The sequence below is a fragment of the Chiroxiphia lanceolata genome, chromosome 4 (assembly GCF_009829145.1).
Source record: "Chiroxiphia lanceolata isolate bChiLan1 chromosome 4, bChiLan1.pri, whole genome shotgun sequence".
NCBI classification, from domain to species: Eukaryota; Metazoa; Chordata; class Aves; order Passeriformes; family Pipridae; genus Chiroxiphia; species Chiroxiphia lanceolata.
In genome coordinates, this window is record NC_045640.1 from 71,483,018 (window position 1) to 71,508,913 (window position 25,896).

Genomic DNA, 25,896 nt, shown 5'->3' on the forward strand with positions numbered 1-25,896 from the left:
ACCTCCACTGACCTACCTGGGGGTGGGCACTGGGACTCAGGAGAGAAGCCTCAAGAGCATCTCCTTCCCTCTGCCTTCAAGCTGCTAGGATTTTCCCTGGATTGAAGTACAGTCTCAGCTATACACAGGGATACAAAAGCTGCATCACTTGCTGGCACTGGGCTCTCTCTCCTGAGGGCAGTATGTGTTCTCCATCAAGGGGGTCAATGAGTTTAGTTACACTTCATCAGAACTCTTGTAGGTGTCAGGAAAACTGAGCTCATAATCCTGGTATTACAGCCTTGTGGGAAAGAAGACCCTACTCTGAGGTTTGCCACGTGAATTTTGGGTTCTGCTGCTCAAACACCTCTTTCTGCAACTGCCTTTAGTAAAGGAATCTTGTGACTATGAATCCCACGTGTGTGACAACTGTATTTAAAGCCAAATTACCAAACAATGCTCCAGTTTCAAGGTCTTTTGGCATCAGTATTTGTTGGTCATTCAAACGCTACTGAACAGCAAATCCTTTAAGAGTGAAGAGCCATAAATGTACCCTGGGAAGTGAGGGAGCAACATATTTGTATCATCCAGAGGAGAAAGGGCACGGAGTCCTTCCACACATGGTGAGGACTCCATGGGCTGGTAAATTCAAAGGGAACAGTGGACAGATGGTGGACAGGAGGCACTAATGCCACTGCTGGTCTCCTGGGGTCGGTCCAGATTGCACCAGGAAGGGTCTCCAGGCAGCTCCTGCTGAGGAAGGTGGGTGAATGTGATCAATAGAAGGCTTCAAGCGCTGGCTTGCGAATCAAAGGCACAACTGTGGAAATGCCAGTCTGCACATGGGGTTTGACTGCGCTGCCAGGAAGTTATCCAGAGGCACTGGAAGACCAACCCGGTAACAGGAAATGAATGAAAGCATTTCTGAGTGGATCCTGGGCTGTGAGTGCCGCTGGGGCTATTTATACAGGCAATTCACCCCATTAAGGGGCTGCTCAGATGTCACAGATTAGCCACTGCCAGCACTAGTGACCTTTCTGCACAGTGCTTTAAGAACAAAAAGATGGAAATTCCCATTTTCTAAGCGTGGTCCAAAAAAACCCCTCTGTGCTCTTGTTAAAGCAGCTGCATTGAAGAGGAGTGATTAGAACTGGCCTGCTTTTTTTTTTAGCTTGCACCTGTCTCTCATTCCACAGCTGAGGACACACTGAAATCTGCTTCCCTGTAGGCCTGATCCTGCCTGAGCTTCAGGTGGTAATTAAATTCATCATCATCTACACCTATTTCCACTTAACCTCTTGAGGGGAAGAGCCACCTGAACACCAGCAGTTACTGGAACTTGCAGGAGTGAGGCACCCACAAGGAAGAGAAGCTCTCCCATTTCTCCACCTCCAAAAGGGTGAGACTTTTTTTTGGTTTTCATTCTTATGGCAGTTGAGGGCTTGCAAAGGATGGGGGGTCAGTTTTGAGCAGCCTTTTGTGTCAGCCTCTCAGGAAGGTTTTTGATTCTTGGTTATTTTGCTTGGGTAGTTCTTGCACACTGGTCTCACCCACCTTTGGAGCTGAAGTTTCTTCATATTCCCTCAGTTTCTCTTCACCTATGAAGACGCATGGTCCCAGGAGTTTGAGAACTAATGGCTTCAAAATTGTCATTATTAACATTTTTTGTAATTCAAAACTGTTAAATTTTTCTGCCTTTAAAATGTGGTGGATGCCTGGGAACCGACTGGCACTATATAAGCAAATTAGTCTTTGTACAGTAAGTCAGACATCCCATATAATCTGTATTTCTGGGGAAGAAAATGTCAAAGTAGAACTTGGGATTGTTTTGTGACAAGGTGCTGAGGCAAGACAGCAGGATGCTCACTGAAAATTACTAACCAAAAACATGCATAGCCCTAAAACATGTCAAAACAGGGTAAGAATAGCACATTACTGTCATATAAAATGCTGCTTCAACTTGGCCCAAAGTGTCACAACAGGTTTTATCACGTGGCAGTTGGGTACAAGGCTCTTAAAAAAGATTAATTTTCCAAGGGAGTTGTACCTATTTCTTATGTAGACTAATTTTACTGGTGTCACTGACTGCTTGAAATAGAAATAAAATTAGATTTTCAGAATAATACTTTTTCAGGCAAACGCATTTAATGTGAACAATATCCCCAAAAATGGCTTGCCACAGAATTAAAACCGAACTAAACAAGAAATTTAGGAAATATTTTTAGAGAAATTGTAGAAAGATGCCACATTTAGTGAAGTTTGGGGGTTTTTTGCCTTCTAAAAAAAGTTATTAATGTATTTTTCTTCTATAAAAGTGAGGCAGTCATAAGGGTTTTTTTAATTTCAAGGCAGTACTGGAACTCTGTGTAGTTTGATTCCGATTGCATGATGGAAAATGACTACTTTTGGCATTGTAATCAGCTAGTGAATAAATTCCCTAAAAACTGAGGATACGAACCAGAAAATGTTATTCATTAATTTTGTTTATGGTTATTTAATTTTAATTATAATACTTTAAAGCCATTTAAGTCTGCAACTCCATCATGTGTAAGTTAATGTGGCACGTTTTGCAGAAATAATCAGGGCCTGGTAATCCAGATCACCACAGAGCCCATAATTAAATCTTTGATTAGAGATTCAAAGTGATTTTTAAATGTGCACGTGGCTCATAAAACACTTGAGAAAAGCTCTACTTTTGTCATCATGACTTCACAAATGTTCCTCTGGCATTGCCCAGGTTTAATTTCTATTCAAATTCAGAATGGCAATGTTTGTCGTTGAGTAACTGCCTTGTAAATAAACATTGTCCGTAGGTAGGAAAACAAATCAATTCTCACATCAGTTTTCCTGTGCAAGGAAGATGTTTATCCTTCTACCCCTCTGACAGCACAAAAATGGAGTGCAAAGGGGTGGTTTGGGTTGGTCTTTGTTTTCTGGAATCATTTCCTTGTAATTGAATTCCGTGTTTGAGACCCTGCCCCATGTTACAAGATGGGAGCTCAGGGTTTCCAGTGATAACAAAGGTGCCTGCAGGCAATTAGAGACCTCGGGGTTTTAGGAGTCTGGTCACTAAAATATGTTACAGCTCAAGGCATTGTTTAACAATCTGAGTCTCTTCCAGCTGTGAAACACTCCCATCATCAAGTAGGTCTCTGGGACTCCCTCAGGAACGGCAGGCTCTGCATCTCCAGCTGCTCAGAACAAAAATAAATCTCTTTGAACGCTTATTTGCCGTCACGTTGTGTGAGGACTTAGAAAGGCTGAAATATTTTAATCATTCATCTCCATTCATCAAATCTTGTCGTTCCCGAGAAAACTCCAAAGTGGTTTCAGCTGTGGGTGAGTTGTGGCTGACACCAAACTCTGTGTGTGGAGCTCAGTGTCGTGGTTAAAGACGTGCCACACACAGGCCGTGCCTCTGGAACCGGAGCAATTCCTGCCCCTGCAGAGGCACCGCACGGCATCCCACAGCTCCTTGTTACTTATGCTCCTGGCTGTCACGGAGGGATAACAGCTATTGATCACCAGCCTCTCCTAACCAGTATTGGAGTCTCCTTCACTAATGGCCATCAGCCTTTGCTTCTGACATGTGGTGTTTGTTATCGCTGCTGTGATAACACAGAAATATTCACTGCACAGGTTTGGTTGGAATAATTTCTTAATGACAAACTCAACAGAACCTGTAGGTCTTGACTTCACTGGGGTGCAAAGAAAACCTGTTTTCCCTCTCTCTTTTCTGAGCTGCTTGTTTTAACGTGGGAACTGTTTTGTTTTAGTTTTTTTCGCTAGATTTTTAAATGTTATTGCTGACCTAAAAAGAAAGGGAATAAAAAAATTGAGTAAATTTGGCTGTAGTTCAAGCGTTCTTTGACCTCTTCCTTGATGGTACTGAAAAACATTAGATAAATTATTATATATACTTAAAAAACATTATGTAAATTATTAGCAATCGTGCTGCACAACTTGGAGGTGAGTTCTTACAGACTTAAAAGCTTTTTAGGTTGGCAAGTATTTCCAAAGGGACTCCAACAATTTCATTACAGTGGTTTTCCTTATAGTGTTCCTCCTTTTTCTATAAGCCCTGTTTTGCTTCTCCTAGCCTTCCATCCTTCCAGAGCAACCCAGAGCCCTTCAGTGCCACGCTTGTGATGTTGGACCGGTCTGGGATGTGCAGTCAGCAGAAGGGAAGGTGGGAGCACGTGGGAAAACACACTCCATCTCCCTATGCAGAGATATCCCAAGTGTGCACCTCAAAGGAGGAGCAGTTCATTGCTGGCCAATCCCATGGTTATTGCATGAACACCTTCATCATTCTCTGCTCTTCTGGGAGATAAACTTCCCTGGACGTCAGGAAAACTTCACATCAGCACTTCTTAATATCCTCTGTCAGAGGCACAAAAAGCCCTCAAATTATTTAGGGAGAAAAACCTTATCCCACTTCAGAGACAAGATAACCTGTGGAGGTGCAGAGCTTAGATTGTCTTCCCAAATGGATACAGCACGGGAATGAGGAATCAGAGGTACTGCACAAGAGTTATTTTGGAGGGGTTTTGTTTTCTTTTGAAGCACGAGCCAAAACCCCTTGCAGGCTTGTGTGGAAACGTTCACATTAACATCAGTTCTTAATTTTTCTGGGTTTTGGATCCATTTGATGAAGGACAGAGAATAATGTTGAAATTGCTATAAAATGTTAAAAATGTTTTGACCTGCTCTTGAATTTTTATATATTTTTTTTAAGCTGTGTGGTTTCGACTTTGGTTTTATTTATGCCCATTGCTGCAAGTAGGGATAATAACCTGGGCAGTGCTGCAGTGGCCCTGTGACTTCACCTTCTTTATCAGTACAGTTTTCCACCAAATTTTCTGTAGCTTCTGAGATTTTTATTTAATTATTCTCTTCCAGAGAATATTTTTCCCGTATTGTTATTTCCAAGGGCTTTCTGTCTGATTTATTTTCTGTTTCCAGGACTCAGTGAAGCAGAAAACCAAAAGTTAGTCTTCAGTGGTTGGGGAAAATCCTGAAAGTTGGCAGAGGTGGTCTCCGGATGATCCAGCCCAGTTTTTCCAGGATGAGGGAGCAAAGAGCTGGCAAGTGCAGGTAGGCTTCCTGCACTGAATGTGCTGAGAAATCACCCTCACAAACGCATTCCAGCTTTGGCAGTGCTCAAGTAATGGCTGTTGCTGCTCCAGGGAGGAAATAATTAAAGCCATTTCTTGACTCTGACAGTTTGATACCGGTGGTTTTCAATAGCAAATTACCAACATCTGTACAGCAAAATGCAGCTACTGCAGCAATTATTGAGCGGGGCTGACCACAGAGGTGCTGGAGTTGTTCATTTGCTGCATGTCCCCTCCTCAGATGTGACCCACAATTGAGACCTGAGCTACACACGATGGCAAACTGGGTCTCTTGTGTTAGAAATGTAAATGAAACCATATGGAAAGATGAATATTCCGTGAAAACCCCAGTGGCAAATGCATCAAAGGCAGAAAATGAAAGGCTGGAAAGACATCTGAATGGCTTTCTTAATTATGTAACAATTTCAAGTTTCCCGAGCAATTCAGAAGTAAAATTTGCACAATTCATTCAATTCCACAAAAATTATGGCTTTTCATTCCTACATACTGTTATAACTGTTTTGCATAGTAAACATACAGAGTGTGACTGTGCAAGCTGAAAACTCCCATCTAGGGCCCACAGCAAACAGCACAGCACTGCAAATTTTCACTGCTGGTGAAAGAAAAAGGTAGCAGAGAAGTTAAATAAGCTCTGTATATCCCTAACTCAAATATTTGATTTTAAAACACTAGCTAGAAAAGGTAATACCAATCTGAGCAGGAATGAGAGGCTGTGAGATGAAATATGTTTCTGAGAGAGAAGTGCTTTGGGATTGATAATAAAAATACTGCCTTATTTCACTGCTTATGTTGTAACTACGTGTCTGTCAGGGTTTTATATTATAATCCACTTTGGTCAGGGATTTACCGATGTGTAAAACTTGAGTTTAGTTTGTAAATTGGCACTCTGTCTTCAACTCCGTTTCACTGTTATTTAAGCTTCTGAACCCGATCAAGGCATAGTATAATTTCCTATAAAATATGCAGTAGTTTTAAATTAGAGCATCAAACTTCAGCAATCTTTTGGGTGGCCTGATGGGGTATAAGAATAGCTTGTACACCTATCAGCTGATAACTGAGAGGCTTTAAAATAGATTATAGTCTTCATGACCCTAATCAGCTAACTAGGTGGTGGCAAAAATTACCTACAGACACAGCTTAATTAAACCCTTACTTTCCTTTAGAGAGGAAACATGCTTGAAGTCCTAGGAAGTCACAGCATGTTTGTCAGAGTTAGATGAATTGAATTTAGATATTGATATGCAAGTGCCAATCAACCTAATAATGCATTGAATTGATTGTACACAGGTATATCTTGAAGAGAGCATCTCATTACAATGATGTATTTTTATAATTATTATACTGCAATTTTCAGTCCTCCCTGCAAGCAGAACATTGTGCAGGTTATGGTCAGATGGTGACTAACCAGTCTCCATCACGCAAGTCCTCCTTGTAAACCTCAGGCAATGCAGGTCATGACATTTTGGGTGGTAGTACAAAATTCAAGTGCTGTGCAGAGGAATTAAATGCAAACTAAGTAGACTGGGAAATATTTGTGCAGTTTTGAAGAGAGATTGTGCTCTGTATTCAGTCAGATGTACATTACAGAGGAGAAAACAGCTCTTAAAACTCACTCCTGATCTTCATTTGACACGAGTGTGGGCAGAGCAAGCCAAGGTATCATATTCACATCCGTAACACCCCGAGACACTGTGATGAGTTATTGCAGTGAGACCCCCATGAATCAATATTGATTGGCCACTTACTTTAAGGCTACTTAATTAAAACTAACAGGATGGCACAGCTCCCAGGGAAATCCACAGTGCCTTGATTTATGAGTGTGCCTGGGAGAAAGGGGGAAGGACAAGGTGTAACAGTTCTCTTTATTTTGCAGTTGAGATCTTTCTCCAGTGAGGGTAAATGAACAGTTTAAAAAGAGGAATGGGATGAGGGCAATAAATAAACTAGAAGGCTGTTTTGGCAGTATCTTGGCTGTTAGAGAGGAATTCTGGCTTCTTACCAGGGTACCTGACTGTCCTATTGCATATGAATGTCATCCGGAGCATCCAGCATGAAGCTCTCTCATGTTAATGAGAGAAGAAAATTACTTCCCTGTAACTGAGGTTGGAGCGAGCACAAGTTGCATCACTGTTCTGTCAGGTTTGCATTTCTGCTGAATGTATTTAGTTCCACAATTATATCACATTTCAGCTATTTATTCACAGTATCAAAATCTGGGGGAGTCCACCAAGCTGTCTTGAAGTGTATTTTTTCCTAGAAATCTACGTAGTCTACTCCTTATTTTTACCTATGTCTCGATGCTTTGAGGAGCAGTCATTTATTTTGTGTCAGGCTGGTTTAGGCAACAAGTTGTACTTTCTCTGCCAGCCCTGTGAATTGTGTGTGTTTGTTTGACCAGAGTCATGTGTGAGATGCAGAGAATCCAACCCACTGTGTCACTAACGAAACCCTGGGGCTTTGCACCTCCAGATATTCCTGTTTCTCAGTGGACACTGGACAGGAAAAGTAAGGAAAATCCCACACAATGAATGCCATAAGGAGTTGTTTCTCATCTGCTCATATTTGCACAAAAATAAATATAGAGAATTATGCCTTTTAAAAGTTGAAGCCTTTGAATTGTGCTTAGCAGGCAGAAGTCAAGAAGTCACTTGCAACAGAACTGGGTTTGTTTTTTATCAGCACTTGCAATATCCTGAATCTCTGCTTGCTATTGCAAACAGTTTGGTGAGGGAGCAGCTGAGATGCCAGAGGACAATGTATCACTCCCTGAGGGGAAGGTCTTGGACACTGTTAAGATAAAGGCAAGAACAGCATAAGGAAGTGTGATTTAGGCAGTGAAATGATTTCTTTATATTTCTCCCAGAGCAAGAAACAAACCTGAGAAAAATTTTTTTTCCATCTCATGCTAGAAGAAACTAAACTTTTTTTCGTCTCCTTATTGTGCTAAATGATAATTTGTGTTTTGTGAACATTCTAAATAAAGCCAGACAGTTCCACTGTTTTTAGAGGATTTTACTGATAATGTTTGAATTGAATTAATGCTCTTGGCTGAAATCATCCACTCCGTTTTTTTGTTAGTTTTGTATTAATTTCCAAAGACTGGCAGGCATCACTTCTCTGTATTCAAAAGACTGAATTTTTGAAGGTTTTGAACCTTAGAAGCTACAGAACTTGCTGCTTAAATATTTAATCTTGGAGTTTTGTCAGGAGTCTGAAAAATTATGCTTTGTTTCTTGAGTTGTCTGTAAGGGACATCAAATTCTCCCAACAAACATGTATTTTGTAAGGAGTTCTTGGGAATGAGAAGTATTTTATTTAATACAGAATATTCTTCACAAAATTATTTGAACCAGTTGCTTTCTCATTCTTACCCTTCCCTCATTTTCTTCATCATGCTTATGGCATCATTGTTATGACTCTTGGAGGGACGGTGGCTCTGACTTTTCAGGGAAGTTTTCTTTTGAAAACTTTCTTTTTGAAACTTTCCTTCTCCTGGTATTTCAGGAAGGAGAGTTGCTGGGAGAAAGAGTGTCCATGCTTCTTCCCCAAACGTTGGCACGGAGATTTAACTGGGCAGAAGCCCCCAGACTCTTGTGTGGGTGAGCACGTTGCTGGCTTGTGACCTGGTGTTAACACAGAGGCAGCACTAACAAACTGCAGTACCTGCTGGGATGTTTCCATCTCCTATTAAAAGTAGATTTATATAAAGTAATATTTCTCTGCACTGCCATCTAGTGAAGTTACCACGCTCTGTAAAGGCTTTGAGACTCTCAGCTGAGCATTCTGAGAGTGAACTGTATCTCAGGGGCACACAGGGCTTGGTGCACAAAATAGAGTTCAGTGCAGAGCAGCTGGTACTGTCCTGAGGGGGACAGCAAATATTACACAATAAGTGAGATACAATAAATGTAATACAGAATTCTAGCAATGATTGTGATGACAGAGAGCCAAAAGGGTTTACTCATGTTATCAGAGGAGCAGGAGTGACTGGCAAAGCACAGGTTCAAATCACTGAGTTTTAAATAAAGCAAGAATCAAATCTCTGCAGCTGCTGGAATGGTCCAAGTTCAGGCTTTTTTGGTAGGAGGTACCCAGGTTTCCTGGGGTCTGTATCTTCAAGCCCCCGGAGTGATGCCCACCAAAATCCTCACTGGAGTTCTTTGGCCTAGAACTTTGAGTGACAGTTTTTAAAACAAGCTTTTGAGACTCTCAGTGATGCCCAGGTTGTGTTGGGAAACACCCACCGTGGGTGTGCTCTGAGTGATGGGATTTGCTGCTCCAGTGCCGGGGTGGGCACCTAAGAGGGTCCTGCTGTGAGCATGTTCCACCTCTCCATTTCTGCTTAGCTCAATGAGATTGATTTTGTTTAAAGATCCTTGACTATTTTTGGAACACACAAGTAGGTCAACCCATCGTTTCCTGATAGTGGAAATAGCTAAAATAGGACACACAGCTCTGAAATCATTACTCTCTTCATGTATCATTTAGTGAGCAAAATCTCTCGTAATACTCTTGTAAAAGTCGTCTTAAAATCAGAAGCTGTTCCCAACAGTTGAAAATGGAAGTTGAAAATGGACATAATATTAATATGATTTAGAAGAACTAAAAACTCAAGACGAGTGAAAACCAGATCCCAAATTTTGTATGTTATCCCTCAGCCATAACTGAATTAAGCATTATCTTAAAACATAAATGAAAGATGAGTTTATATTTTAAGTCGGGGTTCAATTCTAAAGTTTTTGGTTCCAGGCAGGACCTGTACATGCACAGACTTGCTGTATTTTCCAAAGTTGTGGAAAGTAAGTGAAGCAAATTGGTCATCTGGCAAATAAAAGACAAGTGCAGGGTGGAATAAGTTTCTGATTATTGTTTATTTTGGAGTGAACCCTATTTTAAGGTCTTTTTTATTGAATTGTGTCATAAAGTGTAAATTACAGAACAAGATTTTTTAACTTTATTTGTTAAAGTGTTTGAGAAATCCATGAGCCTTTGAAAAAGCTGGAGCTTGTAGTTCTGAATGAGTTTGCTATATTCAGAAATTGGAGCCATATTTAAAGAAAAGAAAAATCCTTTATTTTACTGAAGAAAGGCTAAACAGGATTGAGCTGTAGCCACTACCCCCCTGAGCCAAGCTGACTGACTGAGAGAGGAGCTGTTTTACCTGTCTCTTGAGGCAATGAATTACTGTCTTCTAAATAATCTCAGAATGCCAGGGCAGCCAGACAATGACCATGCTGGGAATTATATGTAAGCAAACACTTTGGTTCATTGGCAACTGCACTGCTGATTTTTTTTTTTTCCATTTAATTTCCAGCCAAATTGCATTTAAGCTTCTTTGTTCAAGGAGTTCTCTTCCTGAGTTAGACACAGTTAGGTTTGAACGCTTAATTGCATGTTGCCACAATACTTACAGTTCGTTTTTATTGGAAAAATGCAGTCCTGAGTGGAAAACTTCAACCAGTGCAGTTTGTTTATTTGCAGTTTCCTCCAAAGTGTTGCAAGGGGGGTGCCATAGGGAGAATCTGGTTCCTAAGCAACCCTGTTATAAACAAGCAGCTAAAAAAGTACATTAGGGACTTAGAGCTGTTAAATGCATTATTGTTCTTAATTCTGTGCTGTAAAAATGTTCTGTTGAAAGGATGAATCCAGCTGATCAGGTATGTGAATACTGAGCTATGCAGAACTGCTGCAGTTGGGTTTGATAAAACAAAAGTTTCTAATTTTGTCAGTAACTTGAATACTGTCCTATTTCCATACAGGAAAAAAATGTAATAAAAAATGAGACATCAAAAGTAATGAGACATCAAGAGTAACTTTTAAATAGTTTTCCAGTGAAAAATATATGGATTTTACTTCTAGCTCAGGCTAACGTATAGTATCTGCAGAAATGGCTTATTTTCAGTCAAACCTCTCTAATCAGGTGTCAGAACAGGGTTTTGTTGTTTGATTGTTGATTTTACTTTTCTTGGAAGTCATCCTGGCTGTTATATCCTCTCTTCCCGCTCTCCAGCCAGGTAGTAATTGTATTCCACCTTGTACCCAGGGTTTCCACTACATGTAAAAATAGTGTGTATTAAAAAAAGATTGGGAGAAGGGAGAAAGATGTAAGTTAGACACTGCAGGTCATCCTGTCACGTAAGAACAGTGTCAGGCCCAATATCCACCTCTCTCCAATCCCTGTATCCTAAAACCACCAGGAGGGAATACCTTAGGAATAAGAATTCCCAAGCAAATAGTGATAAAAGTAAAGGCTCCCAGGGAAACTTCTTTGCAGCCCACCTGTCTTAGACTCTCCTGGTGGACATCACTGAAAAGTAATGTTGTAACAATCACTTCATATTGGTCGAGAAGAGCAGAAGTCGTCAGCAATTTATTACTGTGCAAGTTTATTTACAGTTCTAATTTTCTTTCCATTTACTGAAAGAGTGAAAGGATTAAGTGAAATATTTTTACAAAACAAATGAGTGGTTTTTCCAGGAGGAAGGCAGAGAGATACTGCTAATAAGGACAGATTCCTTTGATGTCAGGCCTCATGCTGCATAAACTTGGTGGACCCATCGTTTGTCTTTGTCATCTCGTAGGGTCTTTTGGCTCAGGGCCAAACAATTGATATAGTGGAGGGCTTCCAGCTAAAACAACAGCCTCTGCATCTTTATCTTCCCATCCATCAGATGGCTGGTGGAAGATAGGGCTAATTTGTCACTCTACCCACTTGGAAAAGTTTGATAAATGGTTTAATTAGACCTTTTTCTTTGTGTTTTGTTTTTTTTTTAAAGAAATCACATTTCTTGAGAACTAGAGGTTGGGAAAACAATGGCTAAGGATTGAATTAGAAAAGGAAAATATTTTTTTTTCAGTAAAGATGAGAGCAAACACAACCATTGCACAAGTGGGAAGAATACAGTTGGTGGGAAGGAGTTTCAAGGGGAAAAAACCAAACCACCCTAACACACAAATACTCTGTGAGCTGTGCAGTTACCCAAAGATAGTGCCTACTCCACTCCAAGCCAGAACTTGGCTTCAAATCTCATCCTTCAGTTTTGGGACAGATGGAGGCTGGTCAAAGTCCACGTGCAAATCTTCTCCTCATGGGTCAAGGACTCAGCAAGTCCAGATCCCAGTTTTGAATGTTCCTGCTCAGGACATGCTAAAGGTGAACATGAATTTGCATTTTCTTGTTTTCTTGAGGTAATTTCGTTGCTTATGAACCTACATGGGTTAAAACCATTGGTTTTGATGTTTTTCAAACTTTCAGCCAGAAAAAAGGGAGAAAGAAACTGAGTAAAGTTCTGGTCTCAACCATTGTTTCACCCACCATGTTTGGATAATTATCCTCCCATTTTGCATGCATAATTGTGGCATGTATTCCCACATGTGGTGGATGTGTCTGTGACAGCTGCAAATCTTAAGTTAGATATGTCCAGGCTTTGTATTTCTAATCATCTTTTTATGTAACTGTTTTGTTTGGGTCACCAAGGGAGTATGTTTCTCCTTTCTCTGGTCTGACATAAATTAACAAAGCGAGAGTCAAACTGCATCCTCCTTTTTTTTGATAAACTGTCCAGAAATTGGATGTAATTCAGAAATAATTTAAAAACTCTTTAACCTCTAGGCAGAAACCTATAATAGTGAGGGAAAGACAAATATTTTTCAATTAAAAAGATTTAGAATCCCTTTCTCTGTAGAACACTAATCTGAAATGGCACTGAGGGGTAATAGGCCTGGTATTAGTGCTTCCCCAAGGAAATGTCTTATCTTTTGCACTAAATTAACTGTGTCTTTCTCACACATCCTAAAGCTGTCAGTTTGGGCATTCTGTGTAAGGAAGCTTCTGATTTAAAGTTTCTGAGAAGAAAGGCAAAACAAATGTGTTTAAACAAGAATGACCTTTCATGCCCCAGTCTCCACAGCCCGTTCTGAAGAGGATACACATTAACGTTAAATCATTAACACTCCTGGAAAACCCACAGGGACAGGCTGTGGGAGAAGCCCCTGTGGGGGTCAGATCCTGGAGGCGAAATGTGTAACTGCAGCATATGCCAGGATAAAGTGATGATGGATTGGGATAACAGTGAGGCCTGGCAAGGGCATCCAGCACAGCTACAACCAGAAAAGATCCCTGCTGACTCCTTGGTGGCCTGAGACCAAATAAGCACAATGCAAATGCCACTTTGGAAGGGACACCTTTAAGAAAACAGGGAAAAATGGTGTAACAAGGCATCTCCTGCTCCCATGAGCCGTGTAATGGGGATGGTGGAGCTGTCCATGCACACAATCTGGGCCCAAGGCAGGAGCTGCCCGCATCCCATGTGAAGTGAAGATAAATTGTACCTGCAGCTTTAGATCTTCACTAGGAAACCTGATTTATCTAATTGCAGAATCTAAAAGTTCAGCAATGTTACCACACATTGAGACGTGAAAAGTGCATTTACAGGAGTATTTTTTGCATTGGAGGGAAAAGAAATGAAGCATTTTCTTCTGTATAAAGAAATGTCTTGGACACGAGGAAAAAAGGATTATTTCGATCCCTGTGTTACTGATTTGCTATTTTAAAGTAAGTGAATATATCCAGTATGTTTGACTATATTTTAAAAGTAAAAACTGTCAGAAATAAAACTCGCTAAGTCTAGAGTAATTCTTTTTGATTTAGAGCCAGTTGTGGATATTAATATTTTAAATGACTTCAATATGTTTTGAATTGCTTTGCCACTTGGTTTACTTGGAAACTAAAACCATTTGTAACAAAACAGCTCAACTGCTTCTAAGTCAAACCAGTGTGTTAAGAGCATGTGAAACTAACACTTCAGACCATCAAAAAAGAAACTCGTGGATTATATAAATGACAATGATTAGAAACCAGATGATTAAAACTCTACAGGTACTTGGAAAGGAAAAATAATTCTCCACATTTTCACCTTATGATTTGCAATAAGGTGCCTTTTTTCCCCCCAGTCTTTTTTACTACACGTAGAATAGGCTCAGGTACTTTTTTACAGGCGCATTTAATACTAATAATGTGCATTTTAATATTTAGTACCATTTGCAAAATGAAGCCTGCTTTCAGTTTTGTTTATTCATAGAGTCACACACCTTTAGAAGAACCTGTTACATGAGAGTAGAGGTGAACAGCTCCTAACCCGTGACAACCCCTGTACAGAAATCATGTCTAGCAGTCACTCCTAACACATGAAATGAAGCAGGCTTTCAATACTTCACCTTACAGTAGAGTGAGTTTTATTCAAACCAAACTCTTCAAGTGTTTTATTTAGACCCTGAGCTGAAATGAACTCTGTAAAATGCTTGCAAAATAGAGTTTTCAACACAGGTTTTCAAAATGATGCCTTCATTTTTATGCAGTGGCAAAGGTTACACTGAACAGAGAGCAAACAGCAGCAAAGGACCAGGTTTACTGAAGAGTAAAAAACTGCCCAAATGGATCCCAGGTGGAGTTCAGTCCTGAGCAAAGACTTCAGGATTCGGTCATAGTGCTGACCACCATTGTGTCCACTACATATTATTAAGAATTAAATTAACTATGTTTTCTTTTCAATACAGATTCCAGTTGCTCCTGGAGTCACAAAGAAGGGAAGGGGAAGCGCCGTGATGAGGGGATATAAACCCACGTGCAGGGACATGAAGCAGAGGACCTGTAGGTACTGAAAGTGGTTTATATATGTGTGCTCTGGTCTTTAAATGTAACCCTAATGCTTATCACAAGTTAGTAATTGCTTACCAGAACCAGACTGGCCTTTCAGTGTAGCATCAAACTCGAGGCAATGAGGGCAGCATGAAAAACAGCTTCGAAGTGCTCAATGCCTTGGACTCCTTTGCCTTTTCTTTGCCTGTAGAACCAGAAATGAATGTATTATCCTTTCAAACTGCTTTGATAAATCTCATTCCCTTTAGGATTAAACATTCCTGAACATTTTTATGTCTCACTGAGCTCTTTCAAACAAGCATAAATTAATTCTCTAGCTCAACATTTATTCCCATATAAGACCTAATTCCCGTTGTCTTGAGTGTTATCCTCGTCATGGTTATTTGTGCAGAGTGACCATTCTTACTCTTGCACCAGCTCTGTGCTGTGACATGGTTTATCTGAAGCCACTCTCCATTATTCCTCTTTGCTTTTCTAACAACCCACTCTGTCAAACCTATATATTTACAACAAGGAGCATCCCAATAAACAGTTCATGTGCAATATTCAGTATTTGTGTAGTAGCTGAGAGGAGGGAAGCTGCTGACAAAGTGCATGAAGGTGATACAGACTTGATAGAAGGTAAATCCTTGTAAAGAAATCAGTGCTCAGGAAGAAGGAAGGAATGATCCATCCCAGCTCAGACAGAATCTGAAACACCTGTATATTCACTCAATAATTCCTCTTTTCGTGTGTAATTTTAAGTTATGTGTCTTAGTGATGTAGCAGTCCTTGAATGAGTGAGATGGCACACCAGATGACATGACAAAAATATCAAGTGAACAAGAAGGAAAGCACAATTTGTGCTTCAGACTATAACTATTTCAGAACTGATGGGACTTGAAAAAAGTTCCTGCTTTCTCCTCCTTGTGTGTGCTATGTCATATAAATAGATTATAAATTCTTCTATGATAAAGTGCAGTTCTGAAGTGCTGAAGTGCAACAGAAAAAACCAATCTGCATTAAGATACATCTGATTTGTCTCTTACACTTGACCTGCTGTTTGGCTGCTGAAGAGCCATCCTGTAATCGGACATGTCAAATTACCCCCTCATTTCCTTTAGCCAAGGGAAGCTGCTAAAGGAGGGCTCTGCCATACTCAGTTTAATTGAGATGATCATCCAAATGCACAGCTGTTTATTCCACTCTCCTCCAGTGAAGGAAGTGGGACTCTGTGGCTGTGACATTTCCAGGACTCTGGACAGGGCAGGATCCATGCAGAAGGGCTCTCCCTTGCACTGTGGTATTGCTGCACTGTTGGAATTAACTCAGCTCTGGTAAGGAGGCAAAACTTGGGGGAAAATGTTGTCAGGTAGCCTGCAAAACATTTTTTCTCCAAGTGTCTTGATTTTGTGACTCATGTGTGAAGTTTACATTATCTGCTGTTCTATTCCAATTGATATGTTCATTTCTAACTCGTGTGTTGTATTTTTGCGTATTATGCATCTAATTAAATCTGGAAGCAGATAACTAATTCCAAATGAAGTTAGACAGAGGTTAAACTTCAGTGTTTTCATATATTAGTTTCCTATTAGATTTCATATACTAATTTTAGAATTTAACAGTGCCAGTGACTTTATACTTAAGAGTTACACCCTACCATTGGTGCATTTTAACTAGTTATAAATTCAGTCAAATTCCTATTCCATTTATTACCAACTTAATGCATTATACAGTAAAACTGACCTCCTAAACCTTCCCAGGTAAAACAACCAAACAAAGGCTGCTGAAAGCTCTAAATATCTAAAATGGTTTAACTGTCCTTTAAGAAACTTTGTTCCAGTGCCTACATACATCTGCCCCCATTATAACTGTATTTTGGGGGGAGAAAAAAAATCACCATTTGGGAGCTGTATTTCCTCAGGTAACGTTGGTAAAACACATAAAATTCCTCTTGTTTAGGCCAATGTAAGCTTGTGAAATCTGGGGGCTACTATGAAACATTTATAAAAATGCAATCCTGCAAAGGCCTTTGCGTGGTGAATGCCAGAAGTACCACCATGTGCAGGACATATTTTTAATATTGATAAAAATGGAAAAAAAACATAAGCTCAGCCAAATCTGTGCTCCAGGCTTGGAATGCGACCATTGACAACCTCTCAGCTACACGAGGAATTCAAGGAGTGCATCACAGTTTGCCAGTGGCTCCCATGTACCTCTTGCTGCCCTCATGTCTGAATGTCACCTTCCCAACTCTTCTATGTGGTAAGGAGTGATGAAATGTCAGTTTAACAGGGAAAACTGAGTTTCAGATATACCAGCACTCCTCTGTTTCCTGTATTTCCTCATACAATGAAGATATGATCCTGATTTCAGGATTAGTGATATCTCACACTGACGCAGTGCCTTGAGAAAACAATAGGATAGGCTGGCACAGGTACGATAACATATTAAATTGATATAGCCAGGATAAATAACTAGAAATGCCACCACATACTAAAATAATGTATCAGCAACAAATTACTGCAATTCCCACCTCCTTGAATTTCAGGAAAGGACTTCCATTTTCCTCCAGGGCCTCTCTTTTAATAGGGGAGGGGAGGGCAGCTGAGATTGATAAATAGGCAAGCAAAGCCACAAGTCAGATGGTGCAGGCTCCAGTCTGGATCTGCTGTATGTGATTCCAGCAGCCTGGAACAGCCAGCAGGAATTGCTATTACCAACAGTGGGGCATCTCCACAGTGCAGGGGCTGCTGTGCTCATTTATCAGGTTTTATGCTGAGAGTCCAGGTTTTACAGCAATACAGGACAAAAGCTGAGTTTGCATATTGTCAAGTCCACATGGAGTTTGTTTGAGGATGCTGTGATCAAAATGGAGAGGTTTTGTAGTGAAGACACAATTAAATCATAACTATCTTTTTCACAAAATGAGCTTTTACTGCTGGAATTACCAGCTGGGCTCCAGTCACAGCATCACCAAGGAGCTCTTGGACTCTTCCTTAGCTCTCCACTGGTGCTTTGCTTCTATCTGGGCTAACAGGCAGAATGGAGTCTGGCCTGCAAAGTTATCATTAGAATGTCAATAGAAATATAATTACATTTTCTCCAGCAATGGAATTAGCGCCACTAGGAAACAAAACCATTTTAGGTTTCTCCTGCTGTGTTTGTATGAGCTTGGGGTCTCTAACTGGCAACCAGGGAAATTTGGCCTTTGTGCTCAAATAATGTAATGCTATGCTTTCCAGCTCGAGATGAAATTACTGCTGGTGGGGTTTGTGCCATAGGAAAAGAATTGCTGTTGCTAAATCTTCTGGTAGTTCAGGCTCCTTTGCCTCCCCACATGAAGAGAGTTATTTACGTGGCTTTGCATACACAGTTACACAGCTACAGCTTATGCATTTGTGTGTTGGTTTAGGATGTCTTTTTAGGAATATTAGTGTGAAAGATGCTATGATGTGAATCATTGTAAGTGCAATTTCTGTGGAAAAAAATATGAGCCTTCTGGTGCCCATTCCCTGTCTCCGTGAGCACACTCATTTTCTAAGACTCCGGAGGTGGGTGAGGGAGCTCAGCAGTGAGCTCTGGGATGCTGCTCCCTACATCTCCTTACTGGGGACCCAGGGTGTGCTAAGGGTTTCCTGGCAGGCCACGTGCCCACATTTTTCCTGGTGAAGGCAAGGACTGGAGATTGCAAAGGGGAAGGGCTTGGGTAACCCTAGACTTGTATTCTGTGTTTTAATGTACAAGTCAATTAGGAAATAAATGAATCACCAGAGATTCCTGGAGTGTTTCTTGCACATCAGGAGATAGGCTTTTCCCTCAGCATCCCAGAAAACACAGTGTTAGCTCAGAGTGATGGTGAGGAGCTAATTCTGCCTATAATTTTACCTTCTGTGCCAGTATTGCAGCGTTCTCAAAAATGGTCCCAAATGAGGTAAAATCACCAAACTGAAGCCAGTTTCTCTTACACGTAGCCGTAAGCCTTTTTCAAAGGAGTCTGAAATTACACTGCATGATAGGTATTCCAGCTGCTCCTTCAGCCTTGTCCAACTGCAGTGATTTAGAGCAAAACCTTCATGAAAGCAACGGGAAATTTGTGCTCAGTCTTGCCTGGCCAGCTGGATTCCAAGTGCAAACCAAGCCCTTGTGCTGCCCTTACTCAGGGATGACAGTACAAACAGGGTGGGGGTAGGTTGGCATTTTAGTTCAGACCAGAGTGCACTTCTGAAGCAAATTCCCTGATTTCTTCCAATTACCATGCTTGTCTTTGCACTGCAGGTCAGAGCACAGGAGCCGGACTTTGGGATGAATCCAGCATCAGAAAGGTGCTCCATAAGGACAATTCCTGTGCTCCAGCCAGACCAGACTGGAAAACCCAACCAGGTGTGCAATAGGGATGTGGGGCCCCCATGACCAGCTGGAGATCTGCTCCCATTTGGCTTTCCCATTACTTTCCAATGTAGATGGAGCCATGTGACACCCAGAGTCCATCAGCAGGTAAGACATTATTAGTGCATTACAGACTGTTGTTTTTACTAAATAGTTTTAATTAGGCACTAGAAAACCTAAAATAATATGCTTATCTCAAATAATTTAAACTCAAGGCTTTCAACTTCTTTGCACAGTTCCTTATTTCCCTCCTCAGCCAAAGAAGCAGCTCTGCTTTTGAGACTCTCGACTACCATATGCATGCTAAAAAAAAAACCAACCAAACCTCTCTTTTTTCCCCTAGGATTTACATGCCAAATGTGCTTATTTACTCCTAGGTAGAATGAATCTTGTCTTTAATTACTTTTATACCAATTACATGCTTTTAATCTATGGTTTAGTGATTTATCACTTACAGCTGCAGTGAGCAAAACATACATAGGCTGGGAAACACATCCCTTGTGTAGATGGTGCTGTAGGGCCTTTTTAAATCATGCCAACCCCTGTGAGTTACTAAGTAGTTTCTAGGCTTTGAACAAATGTGAGCACATTTTAGTCAAGGACATCATTGGCAACTCCTTATTAGGAGTATAAAAAGTGTAAAGCTCAGGAAAACTTGTTACAGAAAACTTAAGATCACACACTTTCAGGATTTTGTTCTGACATTCTGTATTGGTTTTAATCTTCCTCTTGTTTTTCTGCCATTGCTTTGAAATTGCAAGTGGGTAAAATTCCTTAAGTCAGGATAGGATGAATTAATTCACGAACTTTCTAGGTATGTGGATTTAAATCTTTTTGCCTGATTTCTAGTATGTCAAAATCCTACACTTGTATTGCTCTCCCCTTCAGAACATGGGAAAATGACAGCACTAAAGAATTAGTCCCCAGAGCGTTATTATCCACTTCCAACTGATGGGGTACAAAGAGGCTTGATGGCTTCTTCAATACACTGTGGTAAAGCTGGGAAAGGAATCCAGATGTCCTGGTCCCTCATCCTGTCCCTGAACCACAAACCACACGTCCTTGCCTTATTAGCGACAATCACAGCACATGAAAACAGACTATTTATATCTAAATATTTCATCTGTTCTCACTCATTATTCCCTAACTCACCAATGTAATTGTGCTGGCAAGGAGACAATCCCAGTGAGAGCAAACAGATTGTTAGGTTTTCTGCTGAGATACAAGCTGCAGAAGACCAACTCCCAAATAACTGAGATCAAAAGGACCGTGTTTCCATTGAAACATCCTTGGTCGTGCAGCAGTGGGACAGAAGGTTTTGTAACATCTTCCTCGGCCGACTCTGGCAGCTGCATTAAAAGCACTGATCAAGAAGGGTTAACTTGGAAAAGAGTATTAGCCCAGAATGAGTTTAGCCAAATTAAAAAAAAACCACCCCAATAAAAAGGGGCTTTGGAAAGTTCTGGTTTTTGAGTATCATGGGATATTTAACACTCCTCCAAGTTTGCATAACAAGCAACTTTGGACAGAAAAATAAGACGACTGTGCAAAACAAATCCAAGATTCACATTTCATAAATATTGTTCCAAATTGCTTCAGTGATTACATCTTCTCTGATTAGCAAAAATCATGCTCAGTGTGGTGAAACACTTGCTTCCATGTATGGGGAATACCAAGGCACCTTGGTATATTCACTCTATATAAGGCTGCCTCATCCCAGGACTGAAGTGGCAGCTGCAGTCTGCCTCCCAGATGCAGACATTGTAGATATATAATGTGCACAGTCCTTTTTATTTCCCAGTGACAGGCAGAAGCGTGGTTGTGTTTGTCAGCATGTACACAACACGTACACTGGTCCTTCTCCACAGGATACTGGAGTTTATCACCATAAAGCTTTAGGTTACTAATTCCAACCAGACTTAGAGCAAAGGCTGGAGAGTACAACATTGATTCATAATGTTCAGGTTTCAAAAACCTATCTCCAATTAACAGGAATATTTTGGCTAGAGTTTTCTGTCTGCTGACCATGCACTCCCAAATGTGGAGCACAACCAGTTGTATTTGAGAGCGCTGGAGGGAGGAGGCAGCTAAAGAACTCTGTGTTTTCATCTATTACTAAGCCAGAAATACTCCCCTGTACATGTGCTCTTTTGTTTTCTCTTGTGCAGCGTTGGGTGACCTGGTACAGTCCCTGTACAATCGTGAAGCCCTCTGTTGTTTGACACCACGAGTGATATGGGCACCATAACCTCTGTGTGGCCCTGGAGCTGCACAGGAATGATTTCCTGCTCTCTGCAAAGGAAGATGCCTTCAGATTTTGTTAAATGATAACAAATAAGGAAAAGGAGGCCTCCCCTAGTTGTAGCAATCCTATCCCTCCCACTGGGCTTTCCTAGAGGTGGCAGAGTTGAAACTCCCAGGTTTTATTTTCAGAACATGATCATTTCTCATTTTGATATTTTAAAGTAAACAATTCCTGGTTCCCATGTATTATTCAAGGAGAGAGAAGTGGGTATCCAGTGCATAGATAATCAAACATCCAGCCTGCACCAGACAACCTTCTCAAATCACTTGAGAAACTTCCCTATTGCTGTTGTTATCATTCTCCATTCACTTCCTCCAATTATCCAACGCTTCAAACATCGTATCCCATGTTTTCCCCACAGCTGTGGGGTGAAGCAAGCAGGAGCTGTGTTCCTTCCAGCTCCCCTGAACAGTGCTTGCCCATAGGAGAAGAGAGGGAGCTGCACAGATGCTGCTGGTATCACATTAATACAGAAACAACTTGTTGAATGTAGATTTGTTTTCAAACCTTTCAGTGAGAAAATATCAGTTTCAGAGAGAGGAATTAATGATTTTAACCTGCCTATCATGTTCTTTCATTGCCAGCACATAAAATCATTATTGGTGTTTCAAGCTGCAAGTAGTAATGTTGAGGATATTTTCATGACTGCCAAAACATTTACATGAAACTGCTATTCAGATCAAATTATCTTGGAACTGCAAGGCGTGCATGGATTCCAAATTATCCAACTTGGAGAGGTTGCCGCATATTGAAATTACACAGCACAAACCAGCAGAACTACTGCTGGAGATTCACAGGAATGGCAAAAATAATAGCTCTTGAAAGAATTCTTGTTCTTAAATGCAGTACTGTTACACACACAGGATTTGGCTGTATTTAAACCAGTATTTCACTACCAGAAAAACAGAGCTTTGCACTCTTTGAGCCTGCTTGGTCCTGACTCTTGTTTCCACAGCCCTTTAAACATGAGCAACACTGCCCAAAGAGAACAGTGGCACCCAAGTGATGCATTAGGAAACTGAAGCACAGAAGGTGAAGAGCTGGGACTGTTTGGGGAAATGACAAACTGAAAGCATGGATTCCAAAAATGCAGTGAACTGTCAGAGGTGCTCAGTCCTGGGAGGATCCTATTAACTATCTCACACTTATCTTTCAGCAACACACCAGTTATGGAAAAGACTCAGAAATATCACCAAAAAGAGGACTGGGCAATACTGTGAATTTCAAGTCTTTGATGAACCATCATTCCAGGTATTTTGATGTATTTCCTTTGCATAATGTTCTAAATACCATTACTGTGCTGCTTTTCAATAAGGATTCTGTGCTGCAATGAAAGAATCATATGGCCACGTTAAAGATGTCCCTAAGAAAAATGTGCTTTCCTGAAAAAACCACAAAGGTAATTTTCCAAGAATCACAGAACTGTCTAATTTAGCAACAGAGGTAAGGGATCATTTCTCTTTAGCAGAGAGGGGATGGACAGATGAAAACACTATATGCAGGAAAAACTAAAAAGTTTTAACAGCCATCAGAAAAGAGTTTACAAAGGAAAGTGAAGGCTGTAGGAGAAATTCCTCACACCTGTGAAGAATATTGAGTGTGGCACTGGAGCAGGGTCCTTTGCCCTTTTGGTCCCTGATAACGAGAGATTAACATCTAAAATTTGTGTGCTTTTTCCGTGCAAGTTTGTAGTTGATTTGTTCCCATTCCTTCAGTGAAATATCCTGAAAAGCAACAAAAAAAGCAATAGGGTAAGACAGGTCCCCCAGATGTGGTGAGGAGTGTTCAATGGATGTTTGTCTGCAGCAGGAAATAACTGCCTGTGTGCTCTTGCACTGGGCTGTGTTTTATCGTGGCATCAAATCACAGTGATTTCGGCATTAACTTGATACACAGATATTCTCTGCTGCTCGGTGTCCTGGGTGTAAGTCACAGATAAGGCATCCTGTCCAGAACAATCTGGTATGCTTCTCTGGGAAAGGGAAAAGGAATTAAAGGAAGGACCATACTGGGAGGAAAGAAGTGCTAATGATCTCTTCAGGGGCTGTGCTTTTCCCACTTCTTTTAATGTGCCTGCAGTGACAGCTCTGCAAGTAGAATATACAGAAGAAAATGCACAGTGCACACATTCCAATTCACAGTCACCCTCTGTGTTTTCCATGGTATTTTCATTACCTGGTGAGATGTCCGTGTCCCCAAACACAGGTACAGAATAGCACAGGGTGCAAAACCAGAGCTCTGAGAATGCCTGAGCTGGTGAAGGAGTGACAGCCACGTCACCCCTCACTGTCTGCAGGACTGCTGACGTGGTAGGCCTGGCAGTGCTCTTGATGGCACCTGGGAGAACAGGGGGACATGGTTTCCCACATCATCATCTTTGTTACAAGCTCTTGAGGCTTCCAGGAGGAAGCTCTCTCTTTGTCCTCCACGTTAAAGACAAAGAAATCTGAATTAGTGGCTTTGATTCAGGAGGGCATTTCAACACCTAATTTAAAGCATCAGATGAGCTCCAGTGAGTACAGGAAGTATGGGGGCAGTCAGAATCACACAAGCACATATGTAAATATTTCCCTGGATGAGGCTTCAAATTGCATTTGGGAATATGGGCAGTTAGAGAAAAAGAAGAATTCCTTTTCTTTTTTTTTTTTTCCCCAAGAGCATTTAACTTCATTTTTCTTAAAGTAGGGATGTGTGAAAAGCTGCACTGTTGCAGATAAAAGTATATAAAACGTGGTAGATTAAAGATTTGGATATTGATTTCTCAGGAGACCTTTTCCAGTCTAGACTCTGTTGACATATCCTGCCAATTTGTTTGTCTGGTCTCCCTGTGAACATAACATTTGATACTGCAGGCAAGGTAAAGATCTTTGATAAGCTTGCTGCTTCCTGTGTTCACAATGCACTTTTGAAACACAACTTCAAGCTCCTCTGCAAACCCCCCCACCTTGCATGTTTTCACCATGTGCTTTCATGCTTTTCATTTGTGCACCCCGTGCCTTCATCCCGTGGTGGACCATTCCCAACTTTCAAATCTCCCGTGAAGAGAAGGCAACACCCCCTCATCAGGTTTACCTTCTGCATGGTGGACACACACTGCTGAAGTGGTAGGAGTTGATTGTGATCTTGCTTGTTACCTGTCTTCACCCTTTGGTAGCTATTTGTACCAGTGCCAACAAACTGGAGACATGGATAGGGACTGAACATAAGAAATTAAAGGGATTTCCACCAGAAAGATTCCAGAAACTAAGCGGATCTTCAGGGGGTGATGCTGACTCACTAATGGCACTTCTTGCAGTGCCTTTATTGCTTTTTAGTTAAGCACACAATGAGTCTCTATAATTAAGCCACAGGCATAATATGGGACAAAAGGCACATATGGCTTTTTTTCTGGTTTTAATTTTCTTCCTTGTAGTTATTACTGGGCCCACTCTAGTGGCAACAAGTAGACATGAAGAACAGTTGTGCTCGAATGTGACCATTTCAGATGAATCTGTAAAATTCATGCTAGTTTCTGAAATGCCATCTTTATTGCAAGTTACATAAAGCACATTTTTTTCTAAATGCCTTCGTTAGTCCAGATATTTTGGTTTGGAAAAAAAAAAAAAAAAAAGGGAATAATATTTGGAATTCAAATTAAAAAATGACCTGACAGTAGGAGAAATATATGTGTGTTGAAATTTAGGGAGACCAGGTCAGTCATCCACAAGGCAAGCCATCTCTGTTTGGAAAAGTGTCTTTATGCCCTCCCCTGCATGGAATGAGTGAAGTCCAAAGTCATGTAACCCAGTTGTGGCAAACAATCGTCAGACTAAATATCCAGACCTACTCAGGTTGACTTCCTGTGAAGAGCCTATTATCAAAGCAAAACCCTAAACCACTAAAGAAATCCGTTCTTTTAGGAATATTTGTTTTTCTGTACCTTGATACTGTGATCTCCCCAGGTGGCAGAAATGTTCCCATTTTCTTTAGCAGCGTGGCTTGCTAGGAATAACCTGCATGTATCCTTGTGTGTATCTGGCATTAGCAAGTGCTTCACACCCTGAAGTTCCCCTGGGAAGCTTGCTTGCCCTGGCTCATAGCAAGCTTCCAGGAAAATCAGTTTGTACAACAGATGTAGAGGAGTCTTTGTCGAAAGGAAATTCCTCCCAAACCACGGATAATCATTATCCATTCTGAATGACCTAATTATCTTCTGCTTTTTTTTATTGTGTGGAAAAAGAAACAAGGAGTTTTCTCGCCAAGTCCCTCAGAAGTGGCCGAAATGCTCCGTGTCTAACGGAGATCACGGATTCCGGCCGCTGTCCCATTGTCCAGCGTGGGTGCCTGGGCTCGTAAACCAGACATTGAAGTGAACAGAACCAATTAGCCCCTGCTCACAATGGCAAAACCAGCTGATGTTCCCTTCACTTGAAACAATGGGAGGACCTGCACAGGCTGTGTAACTCCTT

The 25,896-nt window shown here is 40.9% G+C and overlaps 2 long non-coding RNA genes across 4 annotated transcripts in view; one reads left to right on the top strand and one right to left on the bottom strand.

Annotated features, from left to right (window-relative positions):
- Nucleotides 1-23,842, bottom strand: part of LOC116785767 — a 28,631-nt gene extending 4,789 nt beyond the window's left edge. The window contains exons 1-2 of the long non-coding RNA XR_004356722.1: nucleotides 23,624-23,842; nucleotides 14,851-14,959 (exon numbers count right to left, since the gene is read on the bottom strand). This is a non-coding gene — a long non-coding RNA (uncharacterized LOC116785767). The remainder of the gene's footprint in view (nucleotides 1-14,850; nucleotides 14,960-23,623) is intronic.
- LOC116785766 overlaps nucleotides 1-25,896 on the top strand; it is a 30,107-nt gene that overhangs the window by 1,596 nt on the left and 2,615 nt on the right. The window contains exons 2-7 of one of the 3 annotated variants that reach the window (XR_004356720.1): nucleotides 1,176-1,378; nucleotides 4,945-5,076; nucleotides 14,673-14,766; nucleotides 16,887-17,019; nucleotides 19,033-19,251; nucleotides 22,605-22,699. This is a non-coding gene — a long non-coding RNA (uncharacterized LOC116785766). Of the gene's footprint in view, nucleotides 1-440; nucleotides 1,379-4,088; nucleotides 4,500-4,944; nucleotides 5,077-14,672; nucleotides 14,767-16,886; nucleotides 17,020-19,032; nucleotides 19,252-22,604; nucleotides 22,700-25,896 lie in introns of those variants that run through there. The other 2 variants (XR_004356719.1, XR_004356721.1) reach the window with 2 other exon arrangements.